The following is a 15,573-nucleotide window of genomic DNA, read 5'->3' as shown; positions in this document are numbered from 1 at the left end:
GGGGAGAGGCAACTGCGAGCATGAGTCGTTTCCCCGGCGCTCCAAATATGCCCAGTTAATTCTTTAGGCAGGCCAGCTCCCGTGCCAAGCACCCTTCCCTCCCCACGCTGAGGCATTCTCGAAGAGCAGGCCCAACCCTGACCAACGCCGGCAACGAAGAAAAGATATTTGCTATGCAATTCCTTTCCTCCACCCACCCTGCTCCATGACACCCCCTTCCCAAAACGGGGGCAAGCAGAAAGTCGAGGTCTCAATGTGGAACAGCCTCCCCACCTCACCCCGCCATCCTCAAAACATGCACAGAAAAGATGCAAAATACTCACCCCTAAGTAGGAAAAACCCCAGGCCAGTTTTGCAAGCAGCTGAGACTTTTCATCTGCCAGACTTTGAGAAAACGACAGAGGGTGGTGGGGTGGAGGGGGGGGGGAGAATATCAGCCTGCAAACCTGCTGGTGAGCGGCATGGAGGGTCGGGCTTGCCAAACATGGGCAAGGCAGGGGACAGCCCCCCACCCCCACCCTGGGAAGGCCAGGAACATGAGTGCCGGGAGCTGCCGGTGGTGTCAGATCGCAGAGTCTGCTGCACTGCAGAGACACCGAGACAGGGAGAGGAGAGAGGCAGGCTGAAGAGAACCAGGGAGCACCCAAAACCCCACCCACAGTCACAGCCATTCGGCCCCGGCACTGCCCAAACCAGTCGGAGAAAATCCCACGCCTACACGCCTGAGTCACTCGCGTTGCACAGGCAAGAGGAGGAAGGAGGCAGGCTCCTGGCCCAGCCCAGCCTCTTCCCTCTTGGCAGGACCAAGCAACCAGGCACCCACCTGTGCTGCCAATGCAGGCACGAGACAGACAGCAGAGGAAGTCTGGGTGCTGCGCCATTTCGCAGTGCCTACACCCACAGGAAGCCTCCCTGCGCCCAGGAAGGCGCCCTGCCTCACCCCCATCCCGAAGTGCAGAAGACGCAGGTCAAGGAGAGGGAACTGCACACCCTTCAGACTCTGCCCTTCAAAATCAGCAAGAGCAGCAGTGGCTGGAATGGAGAGGGGGCAGCAAGAGGCAGCCACACTTGCCTTAAGAGGGAGAGGAGTAAAGCAGCTAAGGGAATTTGCAAAGCAGCAGCCCTAGTGGGGGGGGGGGGTTGACTGGATAGACACTGGTGCAGCTCCTCTCTCAGTACTTCACTAGCTGGGCCTGGGACACTTGGGGTTGCGGTTCCCACGACAACTATAAACACAGCGTGGTTTCAGGCGAGGATCACCCCCAGACTCAGTTCCCCATCTGAAAACTGGGAACAGCAGCGACCCATGCGCCGGCTTGCACAACCGAAGACTGTCGTACACTCTGGGAACTTATAGGAATCACTTAAGCAATCACCAGAAGGTACCATTTCCTCAGTGCCTTCTCTCAAACAACCTTGTCCCACCAACAGATGGCTTCTCGTAGCCAAGCAGGCTTCATGAATCTACCTGTAAATAACAGTTCAAGACCAGGTGCATAGCCTGGGAATCATTTTGGACTCACAGCTGTCCATGGAGGCACAAGTCACTTCTATGTCCAGGGCGTGCTCCATTAGAGACCCTACCGGCCTATGCACTCTCTCACCAGTGGTACATGCTCTGACTATCCCTTGTTTGCACTACTGCAATGCACTCTATGCAGGGCTACCCTTGCAGGCGATTTGGAAACTACAACTAATCCAGAATGTGACAGCTAGACTGATGACTAGGAACATACGCTGGGACCATGTAACATCAGCCTGAAAGATCTACACTGGCTCCCAGTATGTTTCTGAGCAAAATTCAAAGTATTGGTGCTGACCTTTAAAGCCCTAAATGGCCTTGGCCTTGTATACCTGAAGCAGCGCCTCCACCCCCATTGTTCAGCCCAGAATCACACTGAGATCCACCTCAGAGGGCCTTCTGGCAGTCCCCTCACTGCAAGAAGTGAGGTTACAGGGAACCAGGCAGAGGGCCTTCTCGGCAGTGTTGCCCTCCCTATGGAAACTCTGCAAAACCGGAAGTGGTGTGGTGTCCCAGTTTGCAAACTTTACCTCAGTCTAAGAACGGAATATGAACGGTGGAAGAGCACCGGCGGCAGGAGGCCTCATTAGGGAAAGTGCAACTCGGTTTAAGAATGATTTCGGTTTAAGAAAGGACTTCTGGTTTTGCGCAGTTTGTAAACTGAATAGTTCGTAAACAGGGCTGTTCTTAAATCGAGGTACCACTGTATAGGGAAGTTTTTACTGTGTTGGATGTTTTGATTTGTTGGATTCTGTTCAGAATGGCTGGGACAACCCAGTCAGATGGGCGACATTTATTATTATTATTATTATTATTATTATTATTATTATTATTAGATGCACAAGGAAAGACTGAAAGCCGCATTCCCATGCTCAAATTCCTACAGAAAACCTGAGAACCCGATGCCTTACAGAGGCAAACTCTCTTCACACGAGACAGAAGACCTCCCCTCTTTCACACACACACACACACACACGCGCGCGCGCGCACACACACACACGCACACACACACAAAGGGACAAGCCAACAGCAGAATCAGCATTGCCTGCTTTAGGCCTGAACCCAACACAGTATGCATGAAACAGACAGCACCACACACTGCACAGAACTACAGCCCAAGCCGCAATTGAAGCATTGACAACAATGCTCTTTTTCTCCCCAATGGCCAGTCACCACTTCTTTCTTTGGTCCCATCGAATGGGCCAATGTTTCTCAAACAAGGCCAAGAAGGGGAGTTTGGGGAAGGTGGGAAAGGTAGCTCAGTCAATAGAGCACAAGACTCTTAGTCTCAGGGTCCTGGGTTTGAGCCCCACATTGCGCAAAAAGATTCCTGCATTGCAGAGGGTTGGACCAGATGCTCCTTGTGGTGCCTCCTAACTCAGGAACTCTGCGATCACGGTTCTTCATTAGCATATCTTAAGGTATTCCAAAGTTTGGGTTGCAACCACACTGAGTCCCTGCTTAAGACATCTCAGGTCTAGAGAACTCAAGCTCCACATGGAAGGGTGCAAGGCAAAAAACTCAGGAGCGGCAAGAGACAGTACACTAAATACATTTTCGAAAGTGAGGACATCGGGACCTGTGTCTGGGAGAAACCCGAGAAGATGGGAGGTTCTGTGGGTGGGTGGTTCCTGTGTCCGGGAATTAGGTAGGCAACCAGTTATGAGAGGAGTTGCACAACCCTGAAGGAACAGGTTTGTAGCCTGGGAGAACTCATGGATTCCAACATGTTACTGGAGTTACTCAACATGTTACTTGAGTCTCAAGTGGCTTCTGTGGCTAGGAGTGCTTATGCCCAACTTAGGTTGTTTCACCAGCTATGGAAGTTCCTGGACCAGCCAATCTCAGGTGACCTCCCACCTGAACCACTGCATTGCACTCTATATGGGGCTGCCCCACGTCCAGAGACTGCAGCCAGCATAGTGTGACTGCCAGGTTGGCAAGTGGTCCAACCTGTTGGGATCCCTTGCCACCAGTCCTCCACTGCCTACCAGTGAGCTACCGTGTTAGCACTAAAAGGTTTTGGACTCAAGTTCTTTAAAGAGCGGCTGCCCCAGTATCACCCACTTTGGGGCCCTACACTTGGCAGGGGAAGCCAACTTGGTGGTGGCATGCGGTTGGCATTGACCAGTGGCAGGGCCTTCTCGGTGGCACTTCTCCATTTGGGGAGTGCCCTTCCTGGTGAGGTGTGTAGGTATTCCTTAGTAGCCACATCTAGGAGGAATTTTAAAGCGCTCCAGTCTACTTAGGCATTTAATGGCTAAAAGATAACATTCCCAGCAACCCTGAAATTATCAGCTGTGAGATTAGGCGACCGTTTTCAACTATGCTTTTATTTTTTAACTGTTTTATCGCTGCTATGTTTGCAGCCCTGATATCCTTTGAAGGAAGGGCATGATATAAATGGAAAAAGTTGTCCAAAATATTGCAGGGTTGGGAGGAGAAGAAAAGGCTCCGCTACCATCACCAAGGGTAACCATTAAGGTGTTAGCACCAATCCACAAAGATCATTGCCGTCAAAGGGATATGCAGGTCATATTTTTGAAGGGAGCTATTCCAGGACTTTGACCCAACTGCTACCCCAAGCAGTGGGTCCTCCTCTCTCCTGTATTGGAAGGAAAAGACACACTGCTCCCCACAAAAGCCGGCCAGCTGGCTGCTGGCGAATTCACAAGCACCCAAGACTTCAGCCACTCAAGGTCTGCCGGCATCATATCGATTAGCATGGCCAAGCCCATTAAACAAACACCTCAAAGGTTAAAGAGTGCCAAAGCAGGGAGGCGGAGACTTAACAAGAGGCAGCTCCCTTGTGCTCCAGGGTCCATTAGCACATCAAGGAACAAATGGGAGGAGCAGATAACCATTCCCTCCCCAGCCCCCTTTTTCAGCTGTGAATGCTTTTTTCCACCCAGCTTCACCACACCCATGACTGGAGATGACTGGAGCTCACCTCCTTCCTAACAAGCTTTGGAATTAAGAACTCTACTTGCCACATCCCCCCTCTTTATTCCTTGTCAACATCCTGGCTCTTCCTGTCCAGTTAAGACCAGCAATAGCTCAGTCAGTAGGGCACAAGCATGAGACCCTTTAATCTCAGGGTTGTGGGTTCGAGCCTCACATTGGGCATTGCAGGGGGTTGGACTAGATGACCCTCATGGTGCCTTCTACAATTCTCTGATTCCCCCTCTTCTGTCTCCAGATGCCGGCCCTTCCCTGCAAGGGCAGCACAGGGACCAAGCAGCAGCGGACCTTATTGCCACCAGATCCAAATCACACCCGTGCCAGGAATTTGTTGCGTTTTCTGCAAGGCCTCCCATCAGCCACGCATTGGTAGTAATTCTGGCCTACCTTGACAGGATTGCCGCAAAATTGCTGAGGTGCTGAATGCAAAACACCTTTTCCAAATTCTAAACTTTTACAAAAATGCTAAGGTTTGCTGTTGGTGTAGATCCCCTTCCTTTAAAAAAAACAACAACCCAAACCCTAATTGCCAACCAAAGCAAAGCAGCAGGTGAGACAACACCCACATGCGGGAAAAGGAAACTTCCCCGACCTGTTTGTCAAGAGTTGGGGTCCAATGATGATGCAAGCTCCTCTGGGAAGAGACCACAGTGGCACTGGTTATTTCACTGGCAAAAATCAATAGCCACTCTGACCTTAGGCTGCCCAAATGCTCCCAAACTTGTGAAATCAAAAGGTCAGTCTGCATGGACTAGGTCACCAGCCATCACAAACTACACCCCATTTGGGGGCGGGCATGGGTGACAGGCACATTAGAATCCTCTTTTGCCAAATGAACTGTGAGGTTCCAAAATTCACCTTGATATATCATGATCAGTACTTGCCGATCGAAGGGAAGCGGTGCAAGGCATCTCTGATCTTGCTCCGGGGGGCTTGTCTTTATGCTTCAATGGACAGAACTATGATCCCCAGGAGAGTGGCTGGGGAAACCCAGCCAGATGGGTGGGGTATAAATAAATAAATAAATATCATCATACCATCACCATGTTACACAGCTCTCAGGCACCCAATAAACATGTGGAAGAAACACATCTGCTGCACTAGCGTTCTAAATTTTCAGGTGCACAAGCAAGAAGTCTCGGGTGGAAAGTGGGGCTCAGAGAGAACAGTACATGACCTAAAGCACACTAAGGAGGCCTGTAGTGGTGCAAGAGCTTGCAACGCCCAACCCAAAACTTGGGGAGGTTTCTGTGCTAGGACTGAGGGGAACAAGGAAATGAATTCCATCTTTAACAGCAAGGACGGACAGAAGGTCCTGATGCTCCCTCAGAATCGACTTAAGTTTTGGAAGGGGTGGGGACTGTGATGTCCAGGGCAATTGGCTTCACCAGGATCTGTAAGAAACAGCAAGCAACCCATCTACTGAGTATTGGCGCCAATGCACTGCAAATGCTCAGGAGATATGGCATGGCTTCCTTCTCAACCCCTCCACCCTGGTGAAAGTTTTATTTTGGGAATAATTTGTTACAGGGTGCCCTCTGATAAACCCCTCCTGCCAGGCCTACCTGGGGTGGCACCCTTTTGATTTGTCACCAGGCTGCCACCATTTTAATTTTTCATGATGCTCTTGATTTAGAATTACTCCAGGCCATTCCAAGGATTTTACATGGTGGCCACCAGTATAGAACACAAAGGGGGAGCATTAAGAGGGTCCCTGGGGACGTTAATGGTGACAGGCCATGCCAGGGCCCTGGGGCCCATGCCAGCTGCCCAAGGATGCTGCATGGGAACACTGAATTAGCTCACTTGCTTGGCTCATCTGGACTGTGCTAAAACCGAGCAGACAGCAAATTCAATCTTGCTTCACTTACATGCATTGCAACCCATGCAATGTAGGTTAACATGGGGCTGGCATGTTGAGAGTTCTGCCTCAAAGCACTGAAAATGGGCAATAAGGAACAGGTATAATAGGAGTTTAGGAAATGAGGCTGCAGAAATTAATCCAACTGCAGAATTTCCATTTGTGGGTGAACATGCCACAAATGGAAAACGGCCGATGGAGAATGCAAGATGCCCACGACTTCGTAAGTAGCATTTGACAAAGCAGGAATTGTACTCTTTGTTTTGTGGCTGCTTACAGCAGCTTCCTATTCACTGGTTCAATAAAACTTCTTCCACAGGTGCTCAGGCAGGCACTGCAACTGCCCTGACTAGTCTATCTTCCTACAAATCTCCTCTCAAAGAAATACCTTTCTCCACTGAAGCCAACTGCTTAACACAGCTTTCCTTAGCCTGGAGTGCTCCAGATATTTAGGACTACAGATAACTCACAATCTTACATTATTTTACTTGTGTTCACAGCTTTGTGTGGGTGGGGGAAATTAAAAATAAAATGGAGAGTGGAGGAAACCCATTCTTCATTTTATTTATTCCCTGCCCACCATTACGGGCTTACCAGGCAGCCCAGAGCCCTCGCCAGCAAAGGGAGGCTCCAGACTTTGGGGAGGTGGTGCAACGTCTCTGGCATGGTTCTAGATGCCTCCTGCCTCCTCCCCAAAGCTGGGCAAGCACTTACTAGGCTTTGAGAAGGAGGTGGGAGGACTCTAGGATCCTGCCAAAACCCTCACAACAAAGCGGCCACGGAAGGGCTCTGGGACACTGCCAGAGCCCTTTCCGCCTATTTCCTGAAGTTGGGCAAGAGGTCCTCCACCATTCAGGGAGCCTGGTTCCGGAAATTCCTGGCAGTACGCATTTATATACATGGACCCCCAGAAACTAAACCCTGCGTAAGATATGAGATACGTGCACTGCTATCAGGAGCAGATGGGAGCTGCAGTTCAAAACCTCTACAAGGCAACAAGTTGGAGAAAGCTGGGTTAACACCATAACTCCTATCCTAACAAAAATAAAGCCCAAGCACATTTAATCAAATTTGCTCCCCACTGTTCCCTTTCAGACCTTGCTTGTCTCCCTTTCCTTTGACACCTCCAACTTAAAACTTTTGATCGACCACATCATGATAGGGAAGGGCTCCTAGCTTACTGTGCTTTATTGAGAATGAGCAGCATGGTGCCCTGCTGCCACTGAGAGAAACAAGGCAGGAAGAAACAATTTACCTTGGGTTCTTGCGATGTCTGGACAGGCACCCTGCTTATTTTGCTCCTTCGTTGTTCGCTTGTAAATCCTATTAAGGGAGCAACAAATTTTTGTCTAATTCTGGAGGGCCATGACTTAGTCCTTAAGAGTTGTGGTATTGCGCTCTCTAATGCTAAGTCTAAGTGCTGCTTACAACCAAAACCAGAGGTCACACACATATTCTGGGTGTCGAAGAGACTGAGAGGTGATATGATAGCCATCTTCAAATATCTAAAAGGCTGTCACATGGAAGATGGAGCAAGCTTGTTTTCTCCTGCTCCAGAAGGTAGGACCCAAACCAATGGCTTCAAGTTACAAGAAAGGAGATTCTGACTAAACTTCAGGAAGAACTCTCTGAGTGAGAGCTGTCTGAGAGTGGAACAGACTCTCATGAGAGGTGGTGGACTCTCCTTCCTTGGGAGGATTTTAAGGAGAGGTTGGATGGCCATTTGTCACATATGAACAAGTTGAGATGCCTACACTGCAGGGGGGATTGGACTAGATGACCCTTGGAGTCCCTTCCAACTCTACAATTCAACGATTCCAACCCATTATTCTTAAACCTTTCATATCTTCCGTCACTTAACGAAAGTATAACAAGATGGTGCCCTTTTATGCAACTTCTCAGCAGATGCCCAACTGGCCTTCGACAAAAGCACTCCAAAAAGCAGCCTGCTCCAGATCTAAACAGACTTAGGTCCCATCTCCTAACATCTAAGTCCTTTCCCCTAGATCCCCATTTCAAAAGGGAATGATGGTATTGGAATCCCAAAGCAATGCTCTGTCCTCGTGTTCATTTAATGCAGTTCAGTTACTCTGCCAACTGCGCTGTTGTTTTCCCAGCAAAAGCAGATATTCTCCCATCCTTTCAAAGAATGTTTATGGGCAAAACAAGGATCTAGGAGTATTGTTGTGTTCTGGTGACTGCAGATATGAAACCTCAAGTTGCTTGTTTTATCTGCACTGATGTAAAAACATCTAGGCACTTCTCATACATTACCTTAAGTGACCCTGGCAACTGTTAGGTTAGTTATCACACCGCAAATTGCAGATATACAATCAAGAGGATGGCACAAATTAAGGGAGGATGGGCCTATCTCTGGCTATTAGTTATCACTGCCATATGAAACCTGCATCTGAACACTCAAGGCTGTCAAACTTGTAGGCACTGGAAGAATCCAGTTGTCCAGGGTGAGAACAAAATGCTGGATTTGAAGATTGTTCACTCATTTGGGGTTGAGGGGAGGCGAATACTGGCTTGCGTAAGTTTTGAATCTGGGACTTCCTGGCTCACACTTCTACTCTCAACGCTTCACAACTTCTCAAGGTAGCTAAAGTTAATATTCCAGATTAACAAAAATTACAAGGGAGCGCTCTTGTGCCTCTTGCCTGTGGCAGTATCATCATTTCCTGAAATGCCTTCTCCAACAAGGGATTTGGGAAGATAAAAGAAACCTGGAAAGGCAGGATTCTCTCCAGATGACGAAGTGGGGAAAGGGAAAGAGGAAGCATTTTGCACCTCCACCCTGTCATTAGTCCCTGAAGGCAGAACTTTGTTCCGTCTTCTCTGTGACAGGAAGTGAACATGGAACAGAGTGCAACAGGCACCATTTCTGAGGGAAGTTAATTGAGGGAGGACCTTTCCGGGTGAAAGGGAAAGTCTTGAGAATATAAACTGCTCTTCTGAACTGCTTAAGGGTGTTTTAGGACTTCTGTATAGGGAATTATACAGACATCACTGCATGCAATGAGCAGTTGTGTACTCCACCAGTATACAGACTGACCAATTCAGGCTTTTTGCTGCATTCAGATTCAATAAAAAACAAAACTTGACCATTTAACACACACACACCACTATGTGCCGGGGTACATACAATTCTCTACACAGAAGCTACTGTCCATTACAAATCTTTATCTCAGATGAATGACAGGTAGCGTGGTTAAAATGAACAAACTTGTATCCTTGGATTCAGAAGACCTGGGCTGAAAACCCAGCTTGGCCACAAACTCACCAAATGGCCTTGGGGAAGTCACACTCTCAGCCTCAGCTCCTAAACTGCGTAATGAAAACAATAATATTTAGTATTTATGTAGCACCTTTCCACATTTTATCTCAGTATTTATCAAAAATAGCAACAATGTAAGGTAGGTTAGCATTATCCACAAATGTCTGAGGCTTGACAAAGGCCTCCCCTGCGAGTGACTATGTATTACATTCATATTCTGCCTTCCGTCCATCATGGAATATGGTAGATGAGGGGCTTTCAGGTGGTCCTCCATCCAAGCACTGATACAGACCTGCCTTCAGAAAGGCATCCTGTGCCTTTAAGATTGTGCAGAGTGAGATTTGAACCAGGACCTTCATGGGTCACAGCTTAATCCTGTAACCACTTGCAAATGCCAACAGTGAAAGAAGATAAGCACAGGGGACATGTAACATGCTAGACAACAAGGGGAAACCGCTTTGGATAGAGGGGAAACTGCTTCCCAGAGGACAAGGCCAGTAGCTGCCCCACAGTATAGCCCCAGAAGTACAATGGAGGCATCAAACTAGGAAACCACTCAGTTTGACTTGTGATTCTTACATTTGCCCAGTGATATGGTGGGGAAACGGGACGCGGGTGGCGCTGTGGGTAAAAGCCTCAGCGCCTAGGGCTTGCCGATCGAAAGGTCGGCGGTTCGAATCCCCGCGGCGGGGTGTGCTCCCATTGCTCGGTCCCAGCGCCTGCCAACCTAGCAGTTCGAAAGCACCCCCGGGTGCAAGTAGATAAATAGGGACCGCTTTCTAGCGGGAAGGTAAACGCCGTTTCCGTGTGCGGCTCTGGCTCGCCAGAGCAGCGATGTCACGCTGGCCACGTGACCCGAAAGTGTCTTCGGACAGCGCTGGCCCCCGGCCTCTTGAGTGAGATGGGCGCACAACCCCAGAGTCTGGCAAGACTGGCCCGTACGGGCAGGGGTACCTTTACCTTACGGTGGGGAAACATGGTGGTAGTTCCTCTTCATTTTGACACTTCCTGCTCCTGGGCAGAGCTTGCTCCTATTTTTGTTATTTTTATTCTAGAGCTTAGGAATTTGAAATATTTTCCTAGCCCTACTTTTGAGGGACACACCCATGTGTTCTGCAATTATAAAGAAGAGCCAGAGTATTCCTCCATTACAGAAGGCTATGCAGAAAAGTGAAGCAAGTCTTCAGATGTGAACTGAGCACCCTTATTCCCTGACTCCCCTCACCCTTTCACTTTACACAAACACACTCCCAGACAAAATAGAAGAGAATTCCACCCACCACCATTGCCAGAAGCAACCCAATGAAACGCAGTTTAGCATGAAATGCAAACGTGGACTGTTACGATACAAGCCTTCCACCCTCCCCTGTAGGGCAAACTACATAAAACCAGGAAATGTGCAATCGAGGTTCAAGATGTCCTCCCTCTCCCACACTTTCAGAGACAGTTGGTGTTACTCCACACAGTAAGATCTCCTTTAATCACCATCCAAACCCACCATGACAGCAAGCCGCCTTCCTAAAAGGAAAATGCGCAAACAAGTGGCAGCCTTTCAGGGACTGAACGAACAGATTAATATGGGTTGTTGTTGTTTTCAAAATAAAAACCCAACAACTCAACACAACAAAATCTGAAAGTTTAGACGTGCACAAGTAAAACTGGGTTGCTTAAGAAATTGCTGAGTAATTTTTAAGTCTGTTCTAGGCGGTAAGAGGACTAACATATGTTTGGGGGAAAGAAGGCACAACCAATGTGCGCCGGCGTGGGGAGGGGGGAACACACGCAAAAACTAACAGAGGGCACAAGACAAAGGAGATGCAGAGGTTTATTTACCCTCCGCATTTATTTTATTTTGTACAAAGGGCCGGAAGGCAAGCATGAAGAGCCATCCATTGGGGAAAGGGCAGCAGCCGGCGAATAAGGGCGGGCCAGAAAATATTTCAGAGAAGGGGGTGCCTTAAATACAAAGCACCAAGATCCCCCCACCACCCCAAGCCCTTCCCCCCCCTCTCCTGCTCTGCAAAAGCCCCAAACCCAGCCGCAACCGGAAAGCGAGGGGTAAAGGGAATTTGGGTGGGGGGGTTGGAGAGAGAAAGGACCCGGACGCACCTCCGCCGGTGGCACATGGGCGCAAAAAAAAGAGAACCCCAAACCTCGAGACCTTCCTCCTCCGGGGGTGGAGGGTGGCCTTTCTTCCCCTCCGAGGTTCCCCCGCGCGTCGCGCCGGCCAGGATGGCAAGCAGGAAGCCAGGCCCCGGCCCGCCTGCTCCAAGGACACGTGTCCTAGCCGGGCGGCCCCGCAGGGGAGGGAGGGAGCCGCGGCCCACGCGGTGGCGACTGCCGGGCGCCCTGCGCGATGGCCGAAAGAGCGCCCGCGGCGGGCGGCGAGAGAAAGGCAGGCGGGCGTAGCGCGGCCGGGCCCCGTCCCCGCACCGCCGCCGCCGCTTCCGACCGTACCCGAGTTGCGCCGCAAGCACGTGGGGCTGGCCCGGTTCTCGGAGGCGGACGCCAAGCACCGGCGCGGTAGCAGCCACAGCCAGCGAGGGAGGAGGTGGAGGGAGCGGAGGAGGTGGAGCCGCAGCAGGGCCAGCCCCGACGGCGGCCTAGGGCAGGACGAAGTGAGCAAGGAAGGAAGGAAGAGGCGAACACGTGGGCCCAGCGGGATGCAGGCACCGGGCGGGCTTCGGGCCTACAAGCGGGGTGGGAAAGGCCGATCCGGCGCCGCAGGGTCCCTGCGCGCGGCGAGTGCTCCGCAGATGTGGGCGCGCAGCTGCAGAGCAGCCATCGCCCGGATTCCGCCCCGTTCCCACGTGCGCAGAGGCCACGGAAGGGGAGACCCTACCGGGTGCGGCTGCTTGGAATTTTAGAGGAGGGTGCACCCACGCCCCAATACCACTACAGAACGGGGCGATCCTAAGCTTCCCGGCTTCGCCTAAAAGCGGGCAGCTGCTGCGCCGATGAGCCCCGTTAAGGCGTGCACCCACCCACAGCACCCCTGATATGTTTGGATGCAAGAGTGAAGATCTACATTTCCCAGCGTGTTCCATAAATTCAGACCCCCGCAGGCCCTATGCATTTACGGCAGGGCCATTCCGAACTGAACGGGGTGCTTACCTATGCCAAATGAACCAAAACACTGCATACGAAGCACAACAGTACTTAGATACCACAGGTTATGCGGGGTCGAGAGTCCTGCAGGTTTCAAACGCGGGGTGGGGTGAGAGGAGTGCCACATTTTATGAGGTCGTATGCTGGGACTGGAAACTCCGGAGGCGGTTGGGGAGGGGGGGTCGCAGTTATCGGCAGATCTGAGCCCGTTTCAAAGCATATGGAGCGGGGTACAGGATTCAGGAATCTAAATACACCACCACATTGTAAACCTCTACAGAGGAACGCAGGCAGGCCTTGTAAGTAAATTACTGAGCTCAATGGGTTTTACTTCCAAGGAAATGTATATACAATCAGCAGGCACATCACAGCCTTATATGGGGCAGGCGCATTTCAGAGGAGTGGCTGTTTTGTTGCATAATATCGGCCTTCTCCAACATGGGCAAACATCACTGTAGTCCAAAACATCCAGGAGGTGACTGGTCCTCTCCATAAAGGTATTCTGTCTGGGGACATTCAGTCCTATACATGCACAATAGGAGACTGGAATGTCACAAGCATGTACCAAAACAATTGATTCCTGCCTATATGTACTAAGGAGAACAAAAGCTTATGTGCCAGAAGATCTTCAGATGTCCACTCAAGGTTATGCAGCTTTCACCTCCCTTTTATTCAGGTTCATTAATTAAGTTATTTTAATCTATGTTATTTTACAGAGTTCAGAAAAGGGCTAGATTATGGATTAAACTACCAAAAAGGCATAGTGGTAAATCCAAGGACACCCCGTAGTTACCTTGAACTCTATAAGGAAAAGTGGAGTAGAAACGTTTTAATAAGTGATACCAACAAAACTATTGTGGAAAGAAAGAGAGGAGGGTGTTAAAAGATTTGTCAGGGACAAAGTTGCAATTCAGTGGAAAGCAGGATCGGACCCTCCAGATGCAGTCTAAATGGCTCAGATGTAAAGGAACTCAAAGAGAAATAATCATAAGGAAATGAAATAATCTATAAGTATAAGAACCTTATAAAGGTCCAGTCTTGTATTTTAATAGTCCAAATAGGATGGGGGCTAGTTGAAGATATTAAATTTCAGGCCTCAGAAGAGCATAACCTCATAAAATACAAGCTGCCAGTACATTTTGGGACAGACCTGGTTTGTCTCATGGCTACTGGCCAAGAAGGGAACCTGGTTTAAGACCTCAAGCTATTTAAACTCAAGTCGCATAAAATTAAAGCTCAATCTCCATCAAATGCTACAAATATCATAAATATGGCATATAGGGGCAGCTGGAGGCCTTAGAAGCTCCACACTTCCTTCTAAATTGTGGAAATGGTGCCCTAAATACTGTGTGTGCTAGATACTGGGCTCTATAGATAAGCAGGGAGGGGACTTTAACAAGGTCTAACTGTACAGAAATGAGTTGGTTGATAGTTTCAGCAGCAAGTAGAATTATATGAGATAGCAGCTGGTCTCAACTTTAGACATTGTAGTACTGCGCTAGCATGCCAAAGTTGTCATGCAACTAAGCTCTAGAAGGCCCCTTTGGTTTCAGGTATCCTTTCAGAAAATGTGATTTCATGTCTTAAACAGTGCACAATTCATGGGAAGAAGGGATTTGTTGACCCCATACTTTGTGGGAGAGAATTGATTGTGGAGCTCGAAATTCTGTTTCTTCAGTAATTTTGATTAACACTTTCAGAGTGCAAAATTATTTAGAAGTCATGTTTTATTCATGGCACACTGGCTTCAGACTTTGTTCACACTGTACTTATCTAGAGTTAACTGTACGTATAGCAGAAACCCTAAAGAAGCTTGCATAGAAAGGCCTTGGGCTCCATAAATATTATACAGATTGTGCAGCAGAGGGGTCTGTTTATTATAGTGTTTGCCCATTGGAAAGACACTGTTTTGAGTTCCTACTGATAGTTATGCAAGACTGGCTATGCTTCTAGAGCACAGGCCTCTCTTCCGGGCTCATATGCAGTTTGAGAGAGGCCTAGTACCTGTACTAAGGCCCTATAACAGCAGCACATATAAAGGGCTCAAGTTTTAGGGTCAAAATCCTCCTCAGTACCTGGATAGATAAGGAAAGGCTCCTCTAAGTTTCAGGGCGTTCTCCGAAAGGAGGCTGGCTATGAGGGTGGACCTTTGTCCCCCACTACTGGCCTGTGCCAAGGGCGTATTTACTTGGAAAGCTCTCGTTCTTAAAACACAGCTTGAGTAAGATGCAGGGCAAAAAATAAATTTACTGTTTATTAAAATACAGGCACCACAGGCATGACCTATAGGAGACTAGGCTGCCTTGTGGAGTTTGCATTTGGGGTGGGGAGCGAGAGAAAGGGCTCGAATTCAGGACCGAAAAACCTCACATCTGTTCCAGGTGCGGAGACGTTTTAAAAACAAGATACTGGCGTTAGGTGAAAGAAAGGTTTGTTTGTTGGAGCAGACAGAGCCTCAGAATGAGAGGCGTAGCTACGAGGGGGCTTTTTTTGGCCCTGGTGAAGCCCCCCCAAGGGGCCTGCGTGTGTGTACCCAAATGCGCGTGCGAAGAGATACCAAGCCGGGTCTTTGACCCGGGTGAAATGGAAGCCCAGGTTCGCCCCTGCTCGGAAACACCCTTTCCGTAACCTTGCGCTTCGCACGCACGCGAGGAAGCCGAGAGAGAAGCGCCGTCTGCACGCGCCCAGGAGCACCCTGCGCAGGCCGAAGGAAGCGGGAGCACAAAGGCCGGCTCCACGCTCCCAGAGAAAGCATAGTCAGCGGGAGGAGGAACCGGGGAGAGGCCGGGTCTTCTCTCCTCTCTCCCGGCAGCCGCCCTTCACCCGGGCGCGGGGACCACG

The 15,573-nt window shown here is 49.7% G+C and overlaps 1 protein-coding gene across 22 annotated transcripts in view; it reads right to left on the bottom strand.

The window, feature by feature from the left end:
- The window catches only part of EIF4G1 (eukaryotic translation initiation factor 4 gamma 1), an 80,003-nt gene that overhangs the window by 63,971 nt on the left and 459 nt on the right, over window positions 1-15,573 (bottom strand). For 3 of the 22 annotated variants that reach the window (XM_077929696.1, XM_077929703.1, XM_077929712.1), the window contains exon 2: window positions 9,631-9,674. The exons of 9 other annotated variants lie outside the window; for them this stretch is intronic. The gene's annotated coding sequence lies outside the window, so the exon portion shown is untranslated. Of the gene's footprint in view, window positions 1-323; window positions 345-7,599; window positions 7,668-9,630; window positions 9,675-11,733; window positions 11,918-12,081; window positions 12,213-15,573 lie in introns of those variants that run through there. 10 more of the 22 variants (XM_077929699.1, XM_077929705.1, XM_077929713.1 and 7 more) reach the window with 6 other exon arrangements.

The sequence above is a fragment of the Podarcis muralis genome, chromosome 6 (genome assembly GCF_964188315.1).
Source record: "Podarcis muralis chromosome 6, rPodMur119.hap1.1, whole genome shotgun sequence".
NCBI classification, from domain to species: domain Eukaryota; kingdom Metazoa; phylum Chordata; class Lepidosauria; order Squamata; family Lacertidae; genus Podarcis; species Podarcis muralis.
The sequence above is the reverse complement of the archived record's forward strand: the minus strand, read 5'-3'. Positions and strand labels throughout refer to the sequence as shown.